This window comes from Vicugna pacos, chromosome 11 (assembly GCF_048564905.1).
Source record: "Vicugna pacos chromosome 11, VicPac4, whole genome shotgun sequence".
Lineage (NCBI taxonomy): Eukaryota > Metazoa > Chordata > Mammalia > Artiodactyla > Camelidae > Vicugna > Vicugna pacos.
Genome location: NC_132997.1, coordinates 39,915,124 through 39,938,063, shown reverse-complemented (window position 1 = coordinate 39,938,063; position 22,940 = coordinate 39,915,124). Strand labels below are relative to the sequence as shown.

The 22,940-nt window shown below is 40.2% G+C and overlaps 1 protein-coding gene, 1 long non-coding RNA gene and 1 other non-coding gene across 3 annotated transcripts in view; 1 reads left to right on the top strand and 2 right to left on the bottom strand.

Moving 5' to 3' along the window:
- The window catches only part of LOC116282380 (ral guanine nucleotide dissociation stimulator-like), a 162,480-nt gene that overhangs the window by 115,614 nt on the left and 23,926 nt on the right, over positions 1–22,940 (top strand). The gene's annotated exons all lie outside the window — the stretch shown is intronic.
- LOC140699294 (uncharacterized) lies at positions 1,159–10,462 on the bottom strand. The gene is made up of 2 exons (XR_012077342.1): positions 9,793–10,462; positions 1,159–2,111 (listed from the first exon to the last, which is right to left on the bottom strand). It is a non-coding gene; the product is annotated as an uncharacterized lncRNA (long non-coding RNA).
- On the bottom strand, positions 17,177–17,249 carry TRNAG-ACC (transfer RNA glycine (anticodon ACC)). Its single transcript has one exon. It is a non-coding gene; the product is annotated as a tRNA-Gly (tRNA).

The following is a 22,940-nucleotide window of genomic DNA, read 5'->3' as shown; positions in this document are numbered from 1 at the left end:
AGCCCTGACGATTTCCTGGGCTGAGGGGCCTCTCCCAGGAGGGTGGGAAAGAATTCTTTCCTTTGTGTGGCTTGCTTCATTATGTATGAGTGTTGTTGGCTCCCAGGGTTGAAAAATGATCATTTCTCTGTTGGGTTTTCCCAGCTTGAGGGAAATGCTTTTGGAAGACCAGGCAGCGCCTGCTTGGAGGATTTAATGGATTAAAGAACGTTGAAGCTGGGGAATTGTTGGGGCCTGGCATCGTTCCAGGACCACAATGGCGCCCTGGTGACCGCCACATCCCCTTTACAGCACACACAAGCCCTGAGCCCTTGCAGTCTAACTTGCACAATTGGAACCCCATATCCTGTGCGCGTGCCCCAATTTGCTCTCACTTGGAGAGGACGTGTGGAGAGTAGGTGATGTACCCGTTCTAGAAAGAAGCGCATCGATGACTTGAGTCGTCTCCTCACAAATTATTCCTTGTGAAGGGCTTTGAAGAGTGCCTGGCGGTGTCAGCGCTGCCAAAGCGTTCGCGGATACTATTACCATTGCTAGCGGCAAAGAATCCAACATGGTGCTATTTTGGCAATAACCCGACAACTACGGATGTGAACAGGGAACCGTAGGCCAAGACATTTAAAAAGCACCGGCTGTGACACCCGCTATGTGTCCTCCCGCTGCAGACACAGGCCTACGGGCCAGAGACACATAACATAGCGGGGGTCAGGGCTTCCCCGCCGACATCCGGAATTCTAGCGACCAGTTGTCGGTAGAGCGGCGGGCGGGGATCCAGCCTGACAGCTCCTGGGCGGGGCCGGGCTTGGCTCCGCCCGAGCGCGGGCCCGCCCCGCCCTCTACCTGTGACCCGGTTTCCTCCAAGCCAGGCGCCGGCGGAAAGACGCACGGCTGGGGCCCTCAGCCTGGAGGGTGCAAATAAGGATCTGTGAATTGAGGAAACTTCTCCAACTCCTGGAATCGGTGCACAAAGCAATCTTTTTAAAGCGAGTGGCCGGGGCTGTGTAATAATTTACCCACATTTGTCCTGGTACACCTGTTTTTCTCTTTTAGACCAACAACTATTTACCCGGCTCTAACCCAAACCAAATGCCGGTTTGTTTATTAACCCCAGAGGCTTCATTCAGCCCGCTTTCAAGGAGACAGATCCAGGCACAGAGGGAAGCTTCAAAACATTAACATTTCAAATGAATGCTCTCCAGAGTCGTGGGGGAGGGGAGCGGAGTAGCGGCGGGATCCTTGGGCTGCTCCTCTCCCGGGGCTCCGCTTCGCCCAGGGACCCGGCCGGGTATTTACAAGACTGAAGGCGCCGCTTGGGGCCGCCTTTGTTGTGCGGGTGACCTCGCGGACACTTCCTGGACTAATCAACAGCCGGGCGGCTACGCGGTGCTATCCGGCCGCGGCCGGGGGAGCGGATGGGTTTCTATGAACGAAGGCGGGTCCTTGGGCTCCTGCTGGCGGAATAAAGCCGGGCAGCCGCCTTCGCTCGAGCGCACCGGCTCTGCTGTCCCTCGCAATGCTCGGGAGCCGCTGGGGGCCGGCTAGCGATAGTAGGATTGGCCAGTCCACCGCCACCTGGGCTTTAATCTCCGTATCTGAGGGCTTTAAGTCCAAATGGACACCCCGCACCTCCGTGCTTCCCTCCCGCTGCGTCCCATCGAGGTGCGGCATGTGCAGCTCAAGGAGGAAGTGTGGGAGCGGACCCGCCGTCTGCAGCAGGCCCTGGGCGCCCCAGGCCAGGCGCAGAGCCTATCCAGCCTTGCACCGCGCTGCCCCCGGCTCTGACGCCAGATGCATGGTTCCTGCGCAGTTTGCTACGTTCCCCTTTCCTCCTGCCTGACGTATGCATTGCTATCTTGGTCCCGCTGAAGCTGATCGACATGGCAAACCGGAGGACTCCGGGTCTGTGGCCTCTCAGTGACCCCCGACGGCATTCTACAAAGTTGTAGTCTCGGTTGTAATTAGCCGCGTGCGTCCTAGGCTTCCCCAGGCGGTGGCTTCCCTCGAGACCAGGTCTCCCCTGGAGAATGTTTGCATGCCGGGTCTTCTCCCGAACTCACCTCAGTCTGTGCACCATTTTCTCTGGAATCACGGAGACACCTCCAAGAGGATCCCTGGGATTGTAGAAAGGAAATGAGTTGTCAGTTTTAGTAAAATGAGGACAATAATACCAGGCCCCCTTTCCCCCTCCCGAAAGAGCTTTAGGAGGCCCAAGTGAGTTAAGGGCCAGGAGACTTAAAGCCTCTTGGATAAACTGTAAGGTCTGATCCCAGGCAGCTTCTGAGTTTTATGTCTCTGGTCAGAAGCCGCAGTGGATCTCCTGACAGGTGCAGAGACTCACTGGTTTCAACCTTTGAAAAAAGGCTATGCCCTGTTAATTCTGTGCCCTGAAAAATGCGATCTCCCAACTTTGCACCTGGTTTCAGGCTCCAGGCCAGGAAATCTATCCAGGCCCAGATTTAAGAATCCCATTTCAAAAGCTCCTCAGACTCCACTTCCCTGCTTATTCCCTTTCTCCTGCCAAGCTGGCCTACTTGTACCTGGGCAATCCAGCTTCAGTGTCTTTGTTAGCAGTGAGCTGCCTGCAGGAATGCCCACCCCGCTTCCCTTGCAGCTCTCCCCCACTGCCCTCCCCCCAGCCAGGGGTCATCATCTCACAACTGCTACAGCAACTGGTTGAACCTTCTGACCTGGAGCCAGCTGCCTCCTAGCCTTTGCCTTCGTTGAGTTTGTCTCAGTCCCCATGACTGGCACGATCCTGGGACAGGGCCTTGACTTTGCTATTCTCTGTGCCCTCTTCACCTCCATTAGTCCAGCGCTGACTGGAGGACCCCTTTAATAACTTCATCTTGGAGGTCATCTCCCAAATGCTGCTTTCAGTGGGGATGTCACCAAGGATAATTCAGAAATCCCCAGAAGGCCCACAGAGTAGATTCTTTGGTGTCAGAAACTTGGCAGTATTCTTCTGCCTAGGACAAGCAGCAGGGCTGGAGAACTGCTTCCGGGCTTCCCAAACTGAGGGCTCTGCTAATATTCTGTGGGCTGCTCTGAGCTCAGTGGAGTGGGACCATCAGCAGGATGCTGATGGAGGGTTGCTGTGGGCCAGGTGGCAGGTCGGGTTAGGGGTACCGGGAGCATGGGGTCTAAGAGATGACAGGCTCAGTGTCTGGGCTCAAGCAGTACTTTCTGAGCAGCTCTCAAGGCTTGAAATTTCTTTCAGCTCCTCCCCACCGCATTAATTTCTCCTTCTGTGCATCTTTACTTTCCTCTCTTCGAGTACTTACTACACCATCATTTGTTAGTTTTATCAGTGCCCCCCAGAGCCAGGCCGTTGCCCACCTGAAGGATGATGGTCAGGACAGCCTCCAACTCAAACTCTCAAAGGACATCCAGGAAAGCAATTCTAAGGTTGGGCACGTGCCAATCTGGGGTTGTTGGCCCTGGAAACTCAGGTTTTATAAAATTTAATTTGGGGGTTTTGTTTTAGGGTAGCGGGATATAAAAATTACACCTAGCTCTCAGATCTTGGTTTCATTCCATTGTCCAATAAAAGGAGCCAGGGCCCCTTGGAGAAATGCTCATTCTAGGACTGGGGAAACAAATGTGCAAGATAAGCCTGGAGCATCTTGTAGTGCCAGAAAGTAAGGAAGCACTGAAAAACAAACAAAACTCCACAATTCTGGGGGTGGCAAAGGGACCCAGAAGCCAATTGAAAGAGTTTCCAATGGCTAAAGCTGGAGCAATTTGAACAATAAAGGTAGTGTTGGATGGTGACCCAAAATATAAAATAAATATCCATGAGTCCATGCTGATATAAATGATTGAAGAAATAAATAAATGGGAAAGAAGCAGCAAATCTCCCATGCAGAAGAATTCCAAATAATGTAAGCTGCTGATGTGAATTAGCTAATCTTGAAATCTTTTTGCATAGAAGGCTGCTCCTGGGTTTTATGTTGCAACCTGACTTCTGGACATGCTGGGTCTGATCTCTGTGGTTCAGTAGTTCTCAATCTTGGCTGCAAGTTAGAATCTCTTTGGGAGCTGCTAAGACCCAAATTAAACTGGACCCCAGAAAAATTAAATCAAAATTTCTAGCCATGCAAGCCAGAGATAACAGTATTTTTTAAGACTCTCTCGGTGATTCAGTATGTAGCCAAGGCTGAGAACCATTGTTCCTGTAGTAGGTGTAGATCCAACACCGGGTGGGATTGGCCTCTTGCAACTAACTCGCTCCAGAGTCTCTAAAGGGTCTTCAAGCAGGTGATTCCTCAGACAAATGAGGCTGAGTGTGGTTAGGATAGTGAGAACCTCACTGCACTTTTGGGAATCCTCATCACTGCCTTGTAAGAAACAGCGAGGCTATGAATTCAACTAAGAGTGTAATTTATCAAATTACTGCTCAGATTTTGGGTCTGATTTTTGGCTACCTCAGCCATGTGGCTACAAGAGGTGAGAGGTTCTTTTAGCACAATCCCAGGTTATGTGATTTCATTTCTCAAAGAATTCTCAGTCACTTTGAGCAAATGGTTTTCCTACTGTGTTCTCTGGAGGCAATCCCTTTCTCTGATATTGTTTTTATTAAATAAATGATTTCACCATTATGTGAAGTGAGCAGAGGTAAGACTGTATATAACATGAAATTTCTGAGCTAGCTATTAACTTATGGAGCAAAAACAGTGGGCAGAGGGTTCAAGGAAAATTTGATGTGGTGAGTCTCCAACTTTGTAACTGTGTGTCACCAATTTCTCCTCCATTTTATCAGACTTTGGCTTCGTTTCCTGTGATTTTATACTTTATCCAAATCTTTTCCTCTGTATGTATTTTTAAAGGAATGGAATACTTGCAAATAGAGGTTTTTATCGTGTCTAAAGCCAAAAAGATTTTTATAACATTTTATTTCTTTCCCTCCTTTAACCTCAAAACAATCTCAGACTTACTTTTATTTTCTTCCCAGAACTATTTGAGAGGAAGTTGCTAACATGATCATCTTATAATACTAAAGTGTAGCCTTTCTCAACCAGGGTCCTCACCTTAATGACAGAAGAGGAGAATATGATTTGAGTGACAATTTATTCCAGTTCCCCCCAAGAATGGCACATAATTAGTATCATTATGCTCAGGGAGAGTTAATTCATATTATGTTATGGATGCTTAAGATACAAGAGCCTACTTCTTTCATGTAACACTAAGTTAGGGTGCATTTCCTACAAAAAAAGCCACTTACATTAAAGTCAGGAAATCAACATTACCACCATCTAATCCTCAGACTCCATTCAAGCTTTGCCAAATGTCTTAGTAATGTCCTTGAGAATAATAGGATCCAGTGCAGACTGGGCACATTGCTTCTATTCTTTTTTATAATTTTTTTTAATGGAAGTACTGGGGATTGAATCCAGGACCACGTGCATGCCAAGCATGTGTCTACCATTTGAGCTATGCCCTCCTCCCTGGCACACGGCATTTAGTGTCATGTCCTTTTAATCTTTACTCTGGAACAATTCTGTCTTTCTCTAGCTTTTTGTATCCTTGACATTTTGGGGAGGTTAGAGTTCAGTTATTTTGTTGTAGCTCCCAATTTTGGTTTTGTCTGCTGTTTCCTCATGATTAGATCGGGGTTATCACCAAAGTGCTACTGTGTGCTTCTATCTGCACCAATCAGATGGTGCATGATTCTGATTTGTCATTATCACTGGCGATGTTTGCTTTGACCACTTAAGTAAGATAGTGTCTGCCAGGACTCTCCACTGTAAAGTCGCATTTTCCCCTTTGAAATTAACAAGTATTTTGCGGCTACTTTGAACCTCTGTAAATTGTCCATTCCTCATTAGTTTACTTGATATTAATATATATAGTATAGACTCATGCTTTCCTATTTTATTTTAATGGGTTTTACTTTCCTAATGTCATTATTTCCTTTGACTGGCTCAAATTGTCCCAGATTTGGCCAGCAGGATTCTAGTTCATAGGTCTTTCAGACACATTCCCAACATTCTTTGAGCAAATCCTTGCTTTCTGGGGCAAAAAGATGTTTTGAACTTATCTTGTATATTCCCTGCTCTAAGCCTGGAATCTGCCATTTCTCTAAGGAACACTGGTTCTTTTTTACGGGAATAGTATTTCTGGGTGCTAGGTATGCTCATGGCTATTAGGACTCTGCTCTTCCAGGCCCCCTAGACAGCAGTACGAAACGGACACACACACACACATCTATCTATCTATTCTGAAAACTGTGAGTTCACACTCATACCTCCAATATCACACAATTTATGTTATTTTTCTCCCTTTCCGTATTTGTAACTCACTCTTCTGACAGTGAGAAACTCCAATTATCCTTAATAGCTCACTCATGTGATCAATCCTTTATATGCAAACTATCTTCACCACTGCTTCCACCACACAGAAGCACAGATGTCTTCATCAAACACACTTGGGCCCCAACTCCCTACACCAATCTCTCTCTCTCTCTCTCCCACATGGATGTCTTCTTCATCCTGCTCAGGCTCTGTAAACCCACACTAGCTTCCCCTCTGTGTGTATACCCCCCTCACCCTGCTCATACACCAGGCTGCCCCTCCGTGTCTTCTATAGTGGTCTTTGAATATGTCTTCAAATTCTTTGATACTCCTCCTATTTAAAGGTGGACCAAGGAAGGTGGGTATAGCTCAGTGGTAGAGTGCATGCTTAGCAAGCATGAGGTCCTGGGTTCAATCCCCAATACCTCCACTAAAAAAAAAAAAAAAAAAAAGGTGACCTAATTTCCCTCTCCTTGACTGTGGGCTGGATTTAGCATCTCACTTCTAATGAATAAAACGTGCTAGAAACAATGCCATATGACTTTCTAGACTAGGTCATAAAAAGGATCACTTCTTCCTGGCTCACTCTCTGGGATCCCTGGCTCTCAGGGAAGCTAGCTGCCATGTCGTGAGGACACTCAATAGTCTTTTGGAGGGAGCCACATCTGGATAGGCCCACATGGAAAGAAACCAACTTGTTAACACTGACTTCACAAGCATGAAGTGAACCACTTTAGAAGCAGATCTCCCAGCCTCAGCCAAGCCCTCAGATGATTTCAGCCCTCTGTCCATCGAGTCTGCCAGCCAGGGCTCCACACATCACAGAACAGAGACAAGCCATTCCTGCTGTGCCCTGTCTCAATTCCTGACCCACAGAAACTAAGACAGTAAAAGATCATTGTTCTAATGTAGGGATCGAATTTAGGGGTCATTTCTTACGCAGCAAGAGATAACTAATACACATTCAGTATCATGCTCAGGCTATGATGCCCTCACTGAACTACTCCTTGGCAGTGCTGTCCTTCTCACCCTTCTTGGGCTCTAACACCTATGTTAGGTCACCTTCTTAGGGTAACACCCTCCTCAGTCAGCTCAAGTTCAGACTCTCCATGCCAGGTAGCCCTCCTATACACATGCCTTCCTTACCCAATTCAGTCACCAGTCACTCTGTGCCTCCAGAGTTCCTTCCATTCCAGGCACAAATGCCTTCCTTGCTCTGTTCTGCTAATGCCCGTAGGATTGAATTTTTCAGGACAGTAAGGGAAGAGAAGAGAATGGAAAAGTAAAAGTAAAAAGAAGTGGAAGAAGAAGAATTCATGAACTTGTGCTTATCAATCTCTTACCTTAAATTGTCCAGCAGAATTCAAAGCAATGGCATCAGCCATAGTCCTTGAACCTTATTTTCTATATACTGGTTTTTGGTGTCAGCCACTGGGTTCCCCAGAGCCTTGTCTCAATGGATACTTTATTACAGACAACCCTAAGCAATAGTTAAATTACTTATTTCATCATCACATGCCATAACTTGCAAGTTCCCATCCCTAAATAATTACTGAGTTAGTTATCTATTGGTGAATAACAAATTACCCTGCAACTTAGGGGCTTAAAACAACATGCAATTATCTTGCGGTATCTGTGAGTCAGGAATTTGGGCACAATCTATATGCATCCTGTATGTCAGGGTCTCTCACAAGGTGGCAATCAAGGTGTCAGTTGAGGCTGTGATCTCATCTGAAGGCTTGATGGAAAAGGATCCATATTCAAGCTCACATGGTTGTTGACATGATTCAGTCCCCCTCAGTTCCTTGTCATTTGGACCTCTCCAACATGTCAGTTTGCTTCATTAACAGGTGACTGGATAAAGAAGATGTGGTATATTTATACAATGGAATACTACTCAGCCATAAAAACCGAAAACATAATGCCATTTGCAGCAACATGGATGCTCCTAGAGAATGTCATTCTAAATGAAGTAAGCCAGAAAGAGAAAGAAAAATACCATATGAGATCGCTCATATGTGGAATCTAAAAAACAAAAACAAACAAACAAACAAAAACAAAGCATAAATACAGGACAGAAATAGACTCATGGACAGAGAATACAGACTTGTGGTTACCGGGGGGGTAGAGGGTGGGAAGGGATAGACTGGGATTTCAAAACTGTAGAACAGATAAACAAGATTACACTGTATAGCACAGGGAAATATACACAAAATGTTATGATAAATCACAGAGAAAAAAATGTGACAATGAGTGTGTATATGTCCATGTATGACTGAAAAATTGTACTGAACACTGGAATTTGACACAACACTGTAAAATGATTATGAATCAATAAAAATGTAAAAAAAAAAAAAGAAGTGCAAATATAGAAGACAATGGGGCAAAACGAAGTTACAGTCTCTTGTAATCTCATCATGGAAGTGATATCCCATCACTTTTGCCATATTAGAATATTCGTTAGAAGAATGTTCACTAGGTCCAGTTTATAAAATAGCATGAATAGCAGGAGGCAGGGATCTTTGGGAGCCATCTTAAAGGCTGCCTACCACAATTATCTTAACCCCAATTAAGGGAAGATGACCAGTTTTCGATTCTCTCCATTTCCCTGAGAGTCTCTTGCTTACACCTCACACCTTGTAGGAATTGCCATTCTATTCAGGGCTCTTTGTTGCAAAACAAAAAACCAGCTCTGATTAACTTAAGCAAAAATGATCTCTATAAAATCAGACTTAGCATTCTAAAAAGTTCTTGATATTCTCAAAACTACCCCTAGGCATGTAGTGAACATTTTGTGGTTTTTTAAATAAACAGATGAGAGAATGAATGTATAAATGAATGAATTAATAAATTCTCCAGTAGTATGTGGGTGTTATCTGGTGGCATATTCAGCTTGGGAAAACTCTTAAAAACTGAGTTTATTACTATGACTTGTGTGTGTGTGTGTGTGTGTGTGTGTGTGTGTGTGTGTGTAGGGAGGTAATTAGATTTATTTATTTATTTATTCTTAGATGAGGTACTGGGGATTGAACCCAGGACCTCATATATGCTAAGCATGCACTCTACCATTTGAGTTATACCCTCCCCCTCGATGAAGATATTTTTTTAAAAAGCAGGGTATCTATAATTACTTACTTGGAAAGTTGTCAACAATACATCACTTGGTGAAAAAAGCAAGTCCTAGAACATGATCTTGTTCTGAAAAATTCAGGCACATTCGATCCCAAGAACTTACCAACTTTTCAAGTATCCAGGAGCAAAATCCAGGACAATCATGGTGGAACTAATAGGTGGAGATCTTGAGATTTTTTAAAGAGAATTAGAGAAGAGTGGTCTCCCGGAATACACTGGATCTCTCAGAGAGAATCAATATTGGTAAATCCACCACTCCTATGCAGAAAGGAGTTAAGACATTTTCTACTGCTTTGTCACACACCAACCCAAAACTTAGTGACTTAAAACAATGGCAACCTTTTTTTTTTTTTTCTCAGTTCCTGCCTACCTCAGCTCAGGAGTTCATGATGGCATCTCTCATGTAATTGTAGTCAAACCCCGGCTGGGACCTGAAGGCTTTCTCATGGCTAGAACCTCAGCTGGGGTTTCAGCTGCCAACACCTGAATGTGCTCTCTCCATGTGGACTCCTCACAGCCTGGCAGCTGGATCTCATAAATGAGTGTCCCAAGAGGAGAGAGGCAGGCAGAAGCCAATCTGCTTTTATGAACTCGCCTCGGAAGTCATGCTGCATCACTTCCTTTGTATTCTATTTGTTAGAAGCAAATTACTAGGGGCAAATCATATTCAAAGGAAGGGGAATTAGACTCCACTCCCGATGGAGAGAATCTCGAGAATTTGTGGCCATGTTTTACAAACTACCACAAGAGCCATTAGGGAGGTTGCTCTGGGCTCTGCGAAAAAGACTTCCTGGGCAAATGTTTAGTGTTTGAATAATGAAGAGGACACACACCAACTTCAGGAAATACAAAGGAGGAATGAGCTCTGGATGTGCAGCAGCCTAGGGCATGGAGCAGGAGAAGAGTCCGTTCCCCAGGTCCAGGGCTAGACCTCGTGCTGGGTGCCCAACTGGCCCACTCCTCAAGGAGCCTCCTTCATGGGCAGTGCAGTCTGACCTGGCAAAGTATGCAGACAGACCTGTTCCCCAGCCTGCTTATGCCACCCACGGACTCTTACACTTGGGTAGGTTACTCCCTATCTCTTCAGGAATGATACTGGTCAGGATCCTGGCAGAAAACAGATGACACACTCGGTTGGGTAATTTGAAGAGGGTTTCATAAAGGGACTATTTACAAAGGTGTGAATAAGGTGTAGAATAACCATCATGGACAGTGTGGTCCTCTGGGAGTAGAGACTAGGAACTAGGAACAATAGGGCTGTCATCTTCCCTGGGCCTGAAGGACAAAACCTGGAGACAGAGAGGCTGAGTGGAAGGTGAGACCCTCGGTGGCTGGCGGAACAAACACCTCAGATGCTCTCTCTTCCGTGTGTCACCTCCAGCTGATGCTCCCTATTGGCCAAACCCTAGCAGAAGCCAGAGGAGGAAGGAGCTGGCTGATGCTGTCTTAACAGGTCAGCCTCTGGGGGGCAGCCAGTGGGTGGAGATGGGTGAAGAGCGGAGATTAAATGGAAAGTGAATAAAGAATGCCTGGCCTAGAGAAGACACTTGGTAGACCTTAGTTTCAACTCACTGCTCAAAAGACGTAGCAAAGGTGATGCTTCCAATTTGCTGGGCTTTACCTGGCATTAAAAACACATACAGTGTGTCCTAACACTTAACATTTCAATGTGTTTGTCATTTTCCCACAGGAAGGAGGAAAGGCAAACGCTGCCTGTCTGGGAAGCCGATCACAGCCTACGGTAGCATCTAGTGGTTGTTTAATACATGGAGAAATGTGAGGATTAGGATACTCCCATCAACCAGCTGTCAAAACCTGACCCACGGGTTTCCATCCAAAAGTGACACATTTGTCGAGGCCTCCTATTTGGACACATGTTTTAATCACACCTTTCTTGGAACCCATCGCAGGATGTAACTAGGCAAAAAGTGCCAACAGAGGGTTCAGAATAAATGTCAGAGTCACAGTGAGATGTGCTGCCTGACAAGAGTGAAAACTGATATTGAAGAGATATTTGCACTCCCTTGTTCAAAGCAACATTATTCACAACAGCCAAGGTACAGAAACAACCTTTCTGTCAAAAAACGAATGGATAAAAAAGATAACATATATATATGTATATGATTCTATTATAAATAGAATACTATTCTACTCTATAATGTTTTCTCCTATAATATTTATATATGCACATATAAAATAGAATACTCTTCAGCCATGAGAAAAAAGAAAACCCTGCCATTTGCTATATCATGGATGGACCTTGGGGATATTATGTTAAGTCAGACAGAGAAAGACAAATACTGTATGATATCTCTTATATGTGGAATCTGAAAAACCAAATTTGAAGAAATAGAGTGGAATGATGGTTACTAGGAGCTGGGGGAGGCGGGGTGAAATTAGGAGAGATCTGACATAAAGGTACAGACTTGCAACTGGTAGATAAGTAAGCCCTACAGTTTACTTGTACAGTGATTATAGGCAATGATATCATATTATAGACAAGTGCACAGTGCAGTGATTATAGACAATAGTACCATATTATGAACATCACATCTGCTGAAACTGAATCTTTAACTGTTCCCACCACTAGAAGAAATGATACTTCGGTAATAATGATGCTTACATCACAGTAGCAATTGTATTTCAATATAAATGCAGCAAATCAACACACTGTACACCTTAAACTTACACAATGTTTTGTGTAAGTTATATATTTGGTTGTCACTCATCAGGCAGCTCAGGGAAGTGTCTGCTTCACTTTGTCCTTTCCTTTTTCTTACTGGAAATACAATAAAAGGACATGAGTGATGTTTTTAACAAAGAAAATAACCAATAATCCCACATCCTAACATAGCAACTTTGTTGTTGGAGTGTGTTTTCTGGCCTTATTCATGTAACTTCATATTATTTTACTACAGCTGTAGGCCATTTTCTCCACTTAAGTGTTTTTCAGTGGTGCAATGATTCAACAAAGCCTTCAAAATTATCATTCTTTAATCATGGCATAAGAGCCACTGAAAAGATACACTGGAATTTATCTGGCATATACCTGTTGTACATTTATGTTATTCTAGATTTTCTTTTACTTTTATGGACATCTTCATATATTAAAGTTAGTCCTTCTTGAGGCTTATTTTCCCATTGTTCCTGAAGCAAGATTCCAGGGTGTGGGCCTAAAAATGAGATACATGCCATCAATACCAAACACTGCACGTCTAAGCTAAGTCCTGCCATGTTGGGAAGCCTTCTGCTTGGTTAAAACAAACGTGCTTGGGCCTCAGAAGGGCCAGGATGTGGCGTGGAAAGGTCACTCAGACAGGCTTGGGTGTACGTCCCTGGCTTTGCGAGGTTATGCACTCAGAAGTAATTACATCGCACTGAGCTACCACATGAAGATGGCTATTATTTTTTTTTAAGAAATAAAAAGTAAGTGTTGGTGAGGATGTGAAGAACTTGGAACCCTCATACACAGCTGGTAGGAATGTAAAACAATGCAGTTGCCGTAGAAAATAGTATGGCTGTCACAAAGTCAAATCTGGAATTACCATATGATCCAAACAGGCCACTTCAGGGCCTGTACCCAAAAGAACTAAGAGCAGGAATTTGAGCACATATCCATACACCAATGTTCACAGCAGCATTATTCACAACAGCCAAAAGGTGGAAACACCCAAGTGTCCATCGATAGATGAACTGGGTAAACAAAAATCAGTATATCTCTATAATGGAATGTTATTTGGCCCTCAAAATGGAAGGAGATTCTGACACATGCTGCAACATGGATGAACCTTGAAAACACGATGCTAAGTGAAATGAGCCAGACACAAAAAGACAAATATTGTATGATCCCATTTATATGAGGTACATAGAATAGGCAAATTTGTAGAGATGGAAAATAGACTAGAGACACCAGGGTTGGAGGGAGGAAAGAACTTGGAGTTAGTGTGTAATGGGTCTGGGGTTTCCATTTGGAAAGATGAAAAAGTTCTGGAAATGGATGGTGATGATGGTTGAACAATATTATGAGTATACTTGATGCCACTGAACTGTATGTTAAAAATGGTTAAAATGGTGAAATTTGTATTATGTACATTTTACCACAATGAAAAATATAGACACAAATAAAAAATTTATAAAACTCTTACTGCAATTTTATTGAGGTCTCCAGAGGAGTGATTAGATGCACGTTTAGTTCACTTTTTTAATCTGCTCACTGAATATGTATTACATGAAGAAATGAGTCAGATATAGTGGAAGTATTGTTGGATATATACAGAGGAGCAATCACACAAACCTTCATGGCTGAATCCTTTTCCCATCTGTCTTTTAAAAAATTTTCAAAAGCAATATGTGAATTTATGGTTGTTATTAAAAATTATACATGCACACACTGTAACTATGTGAACGTTCACTTTCATGGATTTTCTATCCTATACCCACTCTCAAGTTTTTACTTCCAATTGTTCATTGGCTGAAACCATGACCTGCACGTACCCATCAAAGCTTCCCTCCCAGCTGAGGCCAGGACACAGGTCCAGCAGCCTCTTCTCAAGAAAGCCTCCTGTGTTCTCATGTCTGACCCCTACCCCAACTCTGTCCTATGAGACACACACACACACACACACACACTCTCTCTCTCTCTCTCTTTCTCTCTCTCCCCCTCCCTCTCTCTACGATTGATAGGACTTCTGTAGCCTCTTATCTCTTTCTTTTCCACCAGCAGTGCAGGCCTGGAGATCCCTGCTAGGTTGGGGTTTCCTTACTTGCTCTGATTTCTATCCAGAGAAACTCTGACAAAATCCAGATGCCTGAATCAGGCTTATTAGTTGCAAGCAACAGAAACCAACTCTAAGAAACTGAAGGAACATGGAATGCACAGAATGCATATGGGGAGACTTGGAGACTCTGGCCTAGAAAATAAGTAGGTCCAAGGGAAGCTATGTAGCCAGAGCCACAGCAAATATTATGCTGTAAAATGAAACCAGTGACATAAAATGAGGTCCCTGCTCCATCTACTTGGTCTATCAACATGGAATCTGGGACATCACCATTGGACCCATTGTTAGCCCTGGATTCTCTACCACCACTGTTTCTGAGATACCTACACTGTCCCAGGAACTGGGTGGTACCCTGGCTGCAGCTGATGACCCTAGAAAGGATTCTTTACACCACTGGCTCTCACTTTAGGTTCTAGGGAGGATGCAGCTGAATGGCTGAGCCTAGGTCATATGTGTCCATGCCCTATTTGCAAAGGAAGCTGGAAAAGCAGGGATCTGGCCTTTACGGCTTCCGTAGTGGAAAATGATGTTCTCTGCCTCCCACCAAGAGACACAGATAGGTTCATATGCTTGGTAGCTTCAAAAGAAAGTCAAAGCTCCATTCTACCCAACTTCAGCTAGATTTTTCCCAGTCTTCTGTGTCACTGTGCTAGTCACTGCCCAGACATCACATTACTCTGTAATGCATAGCAGAATTACTGAAGATTTAATGAAAAATGAACTGAAAAATGATCTCTGATGCTGGCAATGAATAATTGCTTGGATGCAGATGGGACATATGTGTGTGTGTGTGTGTGTTTGTGTGTGTGTGTAAAATAATTTCATTACATCTTTATTAGATTTGATGATACCATTCTCGCTGGGTTTTTCTTTAATTTTTAAAATATAGGTAATACATTTACCTGGTTCAAATACAAAAACAGGATAAAAATGTCCATCCTTAGAAGTCTTGCTCACATTTGTCCCCATCAGCCCATTACCTCCTTATCTGCTCTCTGTATTTTTATTCATTTATTGTGAATCCTTCCAGTGTGTATTTATGCAAATAAGAGAAAATATAGATATGTATATATTACTTATCAAGTTGTATCATTACATACGTACAGCTCTTTGTATGTCAATCACACCTCATAAAGTGGTTTACATTACGTAGTTTTCCTCTTTCTTACAAAAACAGGTAGCATGTTATTTATTGTATTTTGTGCCCTGTCTTTTTATTTAACAATATTTTCTAGAAAAATTCCCATATCACTACATAAAAAGCTTTCTTATTCTTTTTTTGTTATTACTTGCATCCACTATAGAAATGAACCATGGTTTATTTAATCCAACACCCTTAGATGGATACTTAAGGCGTTTCCAATATTTTACTATTAAAAACAGTCTTATAGTAAATAAACTTGTACACACATCATTTTGCCCCTATGTAGGAATATCTGTCAGATACATTCTCAAAAGTGGAATTGCTGGGTCAAAATGTATGTGCATTTGTAATTTTAGTGGATAGGCTCTAATAAAAATTTCCAAATTTCCTTCTTTGGGGAAGGTAGCATTTTGCACCTGGACCAGCTGCATGCATACGTGACTCTCATGCATGAGTGTTTTCCCACAGGCTCAGAGAACGTGCCGTCAGTCTTGAATTTTTGCCAATCTGATAAGTGAGAAATGTAGCCTCAGTGTGGGTTAGATATGCATTCTCTTTTTATAAGTAAACATTTTTTTTCATATGTTTAAGGGCAGTTTGTATTGCTTTTTCTAAAAACTGTATGTATGCCTTTTTACCTTTATTCTGCAGAAATTTTCTGCATCAGTTGTTGCTCTTTGACTTCTTGATTTTTAGGAGTTCTTTATTATTAGAGAGATAGGCCTTTGTGATTTGAATTGCATATATTTTGAAAACCAATTTGAAATTTTAAAAATCAGCTCAATTGAAACAAAATTTATGTATAATAAAATGTTCCCATTTTAGGAGTATAATTCTATGAGTTTAGAAAAATACATACCCACATGTAACCAGCACCACAATCGAGATACAGAACATTTTTATCATCCCTAAAGGTTCCCTTATGCCCATTCCCAAGTGATCTCCATCCACCACTCTCAGATCCAAGAAATCATATATCTTCTTTCTCTAACTATAGATTTGTTTTTCCTAAATTTTGTATAAATGGAATGTACAGTATGTACTCTTTTCTGTCTGGCTGCTTTTGCTCAGCAGATTGTTTCTGAGATTCAACTACGTTGTGTGTATCGATAATTCATTCTTTTTTTTTCTCCCTTTTCCTGCACAGTACACCACCGTGTGGATATACAATCATTTATTTATCCATTTACCTGTTGATGGACATTTATATTATTTCCAGATTCTGGCCACTATGAATAAAGCTATTTTGAATATTCATGTACGAGCCTTGGCATAAATATGCATTTTTTTTCTCTTGGTAGTACAATTGCTCTATCTTATGGGAAGAATATGTTTAATTTTACTTTTGTTAAACTGCCAAACTGTTTTCCTAATTGGTTTTTAGCATTTCACACTCCTACCAGAAATATATGAAAATTCTGGTTTATCTTTATAATCATAAATACTTGCCAGTCTTTCTAGTTTTAGTTGATCTAATGGGTGTGTAGTGGTATCGGAACATGGTTTTACTTTGCATTTCTCTGATGATTACAGATTGTGAGCATCTTTTCCTATGTTTTCTGACCATTCATATATCTTCTTTGGTGAGGTTTTTTTGTTTGTTTTTTTTTAACTATGTCTTCTTCAAGCTTTTCTCTTATTCCTTAATTGGAAGAGTTCTTTATATATGCTGGAAACAAGTCCTTTGTCAGGTTTCTGTATTGCAGATACTGCCTCAGTCTGTGGCTTGCTTTTCCATTTTCTCTCTCTTTTTTTTTTTCTTTCTTTTCTTTTCTTTTTTTTTTTTTTTTTTTAGGGGAAGGAGGTAATTAGATTTATTTAATTTTTTTTAATGGAGGTACTGGGGATTGAACTCAGGACCTCATGCATGGTAAGCATGTGCTCTACCACTCAGCTACACCCTCCCCACTATTTTTTAATTTTCTTAATGCTGCCTTTCAAAAACAGCAGTTTTAAATTTTTTTTGAGATTTATCTTGTCATTTTTTCTTTTATGATTTGTGCTTTTTGTGTCTTAAAATGTATTTGTCTACCCCAAGGTTGCAAAAGTTTTCTATAAGAGAAACATAAGGTTTTCCTCCAAATGTTTTATAATTTTAGCTTTTACATTTAGTCTATGATCCATGTTTTAATTATAGCTTTATTGAGATATAATTCACGTACCATAAATGTCACCCTTGTAAAGTGTACAATTCAGTGGTTTTAGTATATTCAAAGAGTATACTATATAATTTTTGAACATTTTTATCATCCCCAAAATAAATGCCATATGCAATTGACCCCTCCCCAGCTCCTGCCATCACTAACCTACTTTCTCTATTTTGGATTTGCCTATTCCAGGAAAATCATATAAATGATATGAAATACAATATGTGTAGGTATGTACCACATCTTGTGTATCCATTCATCAGCTAATGGACATTTGCTTTGTTTGTACCTTTTGACTACTATGAATAATGCTATGAACAGTTATATACAAGTTTTTGTGTGAACATATGTATTCAATTCTCTTGGGTATCTATGTGGGACTGGATTGCCAGGTCAAATGATTAACTCTGTGATTAACTTTTTGAGGAATTGCCAAAATGTTTTCTACAGTGGCTGCACCATTTACATTCCCATCAGTCATATTATGAGGGTTCTAATTTCTCTACATCCTTGTCAACACTTGTCATTTTCCATTTTAAAAAACTATAGCTGTAATATTGGATAAGAAATGGTATCTCATTGCAGCTTTGACTTGTATTTCCCTACTGACCAATGATGTTGAGTATCTTTTCATGTACCTATTGTCCGTCTGTATATTTTTTTTGGAGAAATGTATATTCAAGTATTTTGCCCAATTTTAAACTGGATTTTTAAAAACTATTAAGTTGGAAGAATTCTCTATATATTCTGGATATAATCAGTACTTTATCAGACATATAATTTGCAATTTATCTTCTCCCATTCTATGGTTGTCTTTTCATATTCTTGATGGTGTCCTTTGATCCCCAAAGTTTTTAATTTTGATGATTTCCAATGTATCTATTCTGCCCTCCCCCCAGCCCAGTTTGTTTTCTTGTGCTTTTGAGGTCATACATAGCTTAAGGTGACGAAGCTTTCATTCTATGTTTTTCTTCTAAATGTTTGTAGTTTTAGCTCCTATAGTTAGGTACATAATCCATTTTGAGTTGTTTTTTTTTTCCCCCACATGACGTGAGCTAGTTCACTTCTGTGTGCGGGTATCCAATTGTCCCAGCACCATTTGTTGAAAACACTATTCTTTCCCATTGAATTATCTTGGTATCTTGTTTCAATCAATTGACCATAAATGTAATGGTTTATTCTTGGACTCTTGATCCTACCTTATTGATCTATCCAGCTGTATTTATGCCAGCACTACACTGTCTTGATTCCTGTAGCTTCACAGTAAGTTTTAAAATTGAGAAGTCTACATTCTCCAACTTTGTTCACCTTTTTCAAGATTGTTTTGGCTATTCTGAGTCTCATTCATTTCCATATGAATTTTAGGATCAACTTCTAAATTACTGCCAGAAAAAGGTTGGGAGAGGAACCTGGGACTTTGATAGGGGCTGTGTTCAATCTTTAGAACAATCTGGAAAGTATTGCCATCTGTTTGTTTGTTTGTGAAGTATAGTTGATTTATAATATTTGTGCTAGTTTATGGTGTACAGCATAGTGATTCAGTTATAAACACATATATATTCTTTTTCATTATAAGTTAGTACAAGCTATTGAACATGGTGCTATGCAGTAGGACCTTGCTGTTTATTTTATACAGAGTGTTTTGTACCTGAAAATCCCAAACTCCTAATTTATTCCTCCCAACCCAATCCCCTTTAGTAAGCCATCTTAATATTAAGTCTTCCAATCTATGAGAGTGGAATGTCTTTCCATTTATTTATCTTTATGAACTTAAACACTGTTTTGTAGTTCCCCATGTACAAACCATGCAGTGCTACTGTGAAATTTATTCCAAATATTTTATTCTCATTGCTAGTATTATAAGTGGGGTAATTTTCTTAATTCCACTTTCTGATTATTCATTAATAGTACATGGAAATACAATTGATTTTTGCATATGGACCTTATACCCTGCAACTTTGCTGAATTTATTATTTACCAGTTTTTTAGAGCTATTTTTTGGACTCTCTACATAAAAGATCAATCTACATATAAAGATAGTTTTGCTTCTTTCTTTCCAATCTGAATGACTCATCTCTTTCTGTTACCTAATTACCCTAGCGAGAATCTCCAACACAATACTGAATATAAGTGGGGAGAGAGGACATTCTTGGATCTGATTTTAGGGGGAAAGCATTCAGTCTTTGACTATTAAGTATGTTTGTAACCTGTGGGGTCTTCATAAATGCCCTGTATCAGCTTGAGGAAATTTCCTTCTATGCCTAATTTCTGAGGGGTTTTGTCATAAAAGGGTATTGAATTTTATTCACTGATTTTCTCTATCCAGGTGAACATGTGGTCTTTGTCCTTTATTCTATTAAATATGGTGTATTAGTATTTATAGTATTCCCTTAAAATACTTTTTATTTTTGTAAGGTTAGTAGTGACATCCCTTCCTTCATTCCTGATCTCTGTAATTTTAGTCTTCTCTGTTTCTTGATCATTTGACCTAAGATTTGTCAGTTTTGATAATATTTTCAAAGAACCAACCTTTGATTTTGTTGAATCTCTATTTGTTTTAATTCTCTATCTCATTAATTTCTGCTTTGTTCTGTATTATCTCCTTCTTTCTGCTTGCCTTGGGGTTAGTTCGCTCTTTTTCTATTGTCTTTTTTTCCTAGCTACGTTATGATAAAATATAGCATTGTTTAGGTTTAAGGTGAATAATGTGTTGATTTGATACACTTATATATTGCAAAATAATTACCACTATGCTTTGGTTAACACCTCCATCACATCACATAATTTCAGTATTTTTTGTGTGTGGTAAGAACACTTAAGATTTACACTCTTAGCGACTTTCAAGTGTGTAACAGCGTGGTATTAACTATCATGGTGTACATTAGGTCCCCAGAACTTACTTGTCTTATAACTGGAAGTTTGTACCCTTTGACAACATCTCCCCATTTCTTCTACCTCTAAGCCCCTGGTAACCACCAGTCTACTCTATGAGCTCAGCATTTTAAGATCCTACATATATATGACATTGCACAGTATTTGTCTTTCTCTGTCTGATTTATTTCATTTAGCACAATGCCCTCAAGCTCTACCCATGTTGCTGCAGATGACAGGATCTTTTTCTTTCTCGTGGCTAAATAATATTCCATTGTATATTTATACCACATCTTCTTTATCCATTCATCCATTGACAGACACTTAGGTTGTTTCCGTACCTTGGCTATTGTGAATAATGCTGCAACAAACATGGAAGTGCAGATAACTCTTCAAGATTTTGTTTTCTTTTCCTTAGCTATATACCCAGAAGTAGGACTGCTGAGTCATATGGTAGCTCTAGTTGTAATTTTTTGAGAAACCAGCATATTGTTTGGCTGTACTAATTTACATTCCCACCAACAGTGCAGAAGAGTTTCATTTATTCCACATCCTCACCAACACTTGTCATTTCTTGTGTTTTTGATGGATAGCCAATTCTAACAAGTGTGAGGTAATATCTCATTGTGGTTTTAATTTGCATTGCCCCAAAGATTGGTGATGTCAAGCAGTTTTCAGGTACCTGCTGGACATGTCTTAGTCTTCTTTGGGAAAATATCTATTCTGTTCCTCTGTCTATTTTGTAATTGGATTGTTTATTTATTCATTTACTTTTATTATTGAATTGTATGAGTTCTTCATATATTTTCTCCTATTCTGTAGTTTGTCTATTCATTTTGTTGATTGTTTCTTTTGCTGTGCAGAAACTTCTAAGTTTGATGTAGTCCCACTTAACTAATTTTTGCTTTTGTTGCTTTTGCTGATGATGTTGTAACCAAGAAATCATTGTCAAGGCCATGAATGTGTGTACAATTTTGTCAAATTATTTTATTGCATCTCAGGATTAAAAATGTATGGTATTTCCCACTTTCTCCTGTCTCAATAAACATTCATTGAAATCACAATGTTACGAAGCTTTCATTCCTGTAATAAATTCCACTTGTTTTGGTATCAACATTATGTTGGCTTCAAATGTCCATCAACAGCTGACTGGATAAAGAAGCTGTGGTATATTTATACAATGGAATACTACTCAGCAATAAAAAGGAATAAAATAATGCCATTTGCAGCAACATGGATGGACCTGGAGAATGTCATTTGAAGCGAAGTAAGCCAGAAAGAGAAAGAAAAATACCATATGATATCACTCACATGTGGAATCTAAAAAAATAAGACAAATGAACTTGTTTACAAAATAGAAACAGACTCACAGACATAGAAAACAAACTTATGGTTCCCAGCAGGGAAAAAGGGTGGGAAGGGATAAACTGGGAGTTCAAGATTTGCAGATACTAACTAATATACATAAAATAGATAAACAACAAGTCTATATTGTATAGCAAAGGGAACCATATTCAATATCTTGTAGTAACCTATGGTGAAAAAGAACATGAAAATGAATACATGTATGTTCTTATATGACTGAAGTATTGTGCTGTACACCAGAAACTGATACAACATTGCAAACAGACTATACTTCAACAAAATACATATTGAGAAAAACAACACTATGTTGGCTTCGTAAAATGAGTTGAGGAGTATTCCTTCTTTAAACTTGAGTAGGACTGATACTATTTCTTCCTTAATTGTTTGAGAGAATACACTGTTGAAGGCTTTGGCTCTGGATAGTTTTTAATAGGATGGTTTATAAATATAAATTTTATTATTTTGGCAGAAAATGGGACACTTAGAGCCTTAACTTTCTTTCTTGGTGATTTTTGTCTTTCAAGAAAATTTTCCATTGCACCAAAGTTGCAGAATTTATAACAAAGATTTTCATAATTTTTACTTACTTTTAAGATCTGCAGGATCTACAGAATTATCCTCTTTCTTTCCTAATGTTGGTAATTTGTATTTTCTCTATGTTTATCTTGATTTGTCTACTTAAAACTATTATCAATTTCAACGACTTTTTCAAAGAATCAGCTTTTGATTTCTTTATTTTTCTCAATTATTTGTTCTTTTTCTATTTCATTGGTTTCCGTTCTCATCTTTATTTCTTTCATCTACTTATTTTAGATTTATTGTTTTTCTAGCTTCTTAATGTACTAAATTGGATTATCGATGTTAGACTTTTCTTCTTTTTAAACATAAACATTTGAAGTTATAATGTTCCCTGTTTTCACTGCTTTAGCTTCGTCCCACAAATTCTGAAATGTTGTGTCTTCATTTTCAGTCACTCCAGTGTGTTTCCTGATTTTCCTTGTGATTTTCTCTTTGATTAGTGGGTTATCTAGAAGAGTTGTTTAACTTTCGAATATTTGGGGATTTTCTAGATTCATTTCTTATATTGATTTCTTTTTTAATTCAACTACTAATTATTAATTTAATTTCATTCACACATACATTGACTACTTGATATTATCCCATAGCTCACTGAGTGCTGTTCACTTTGTAAAATCTTTCTTTTGCTTCTTTT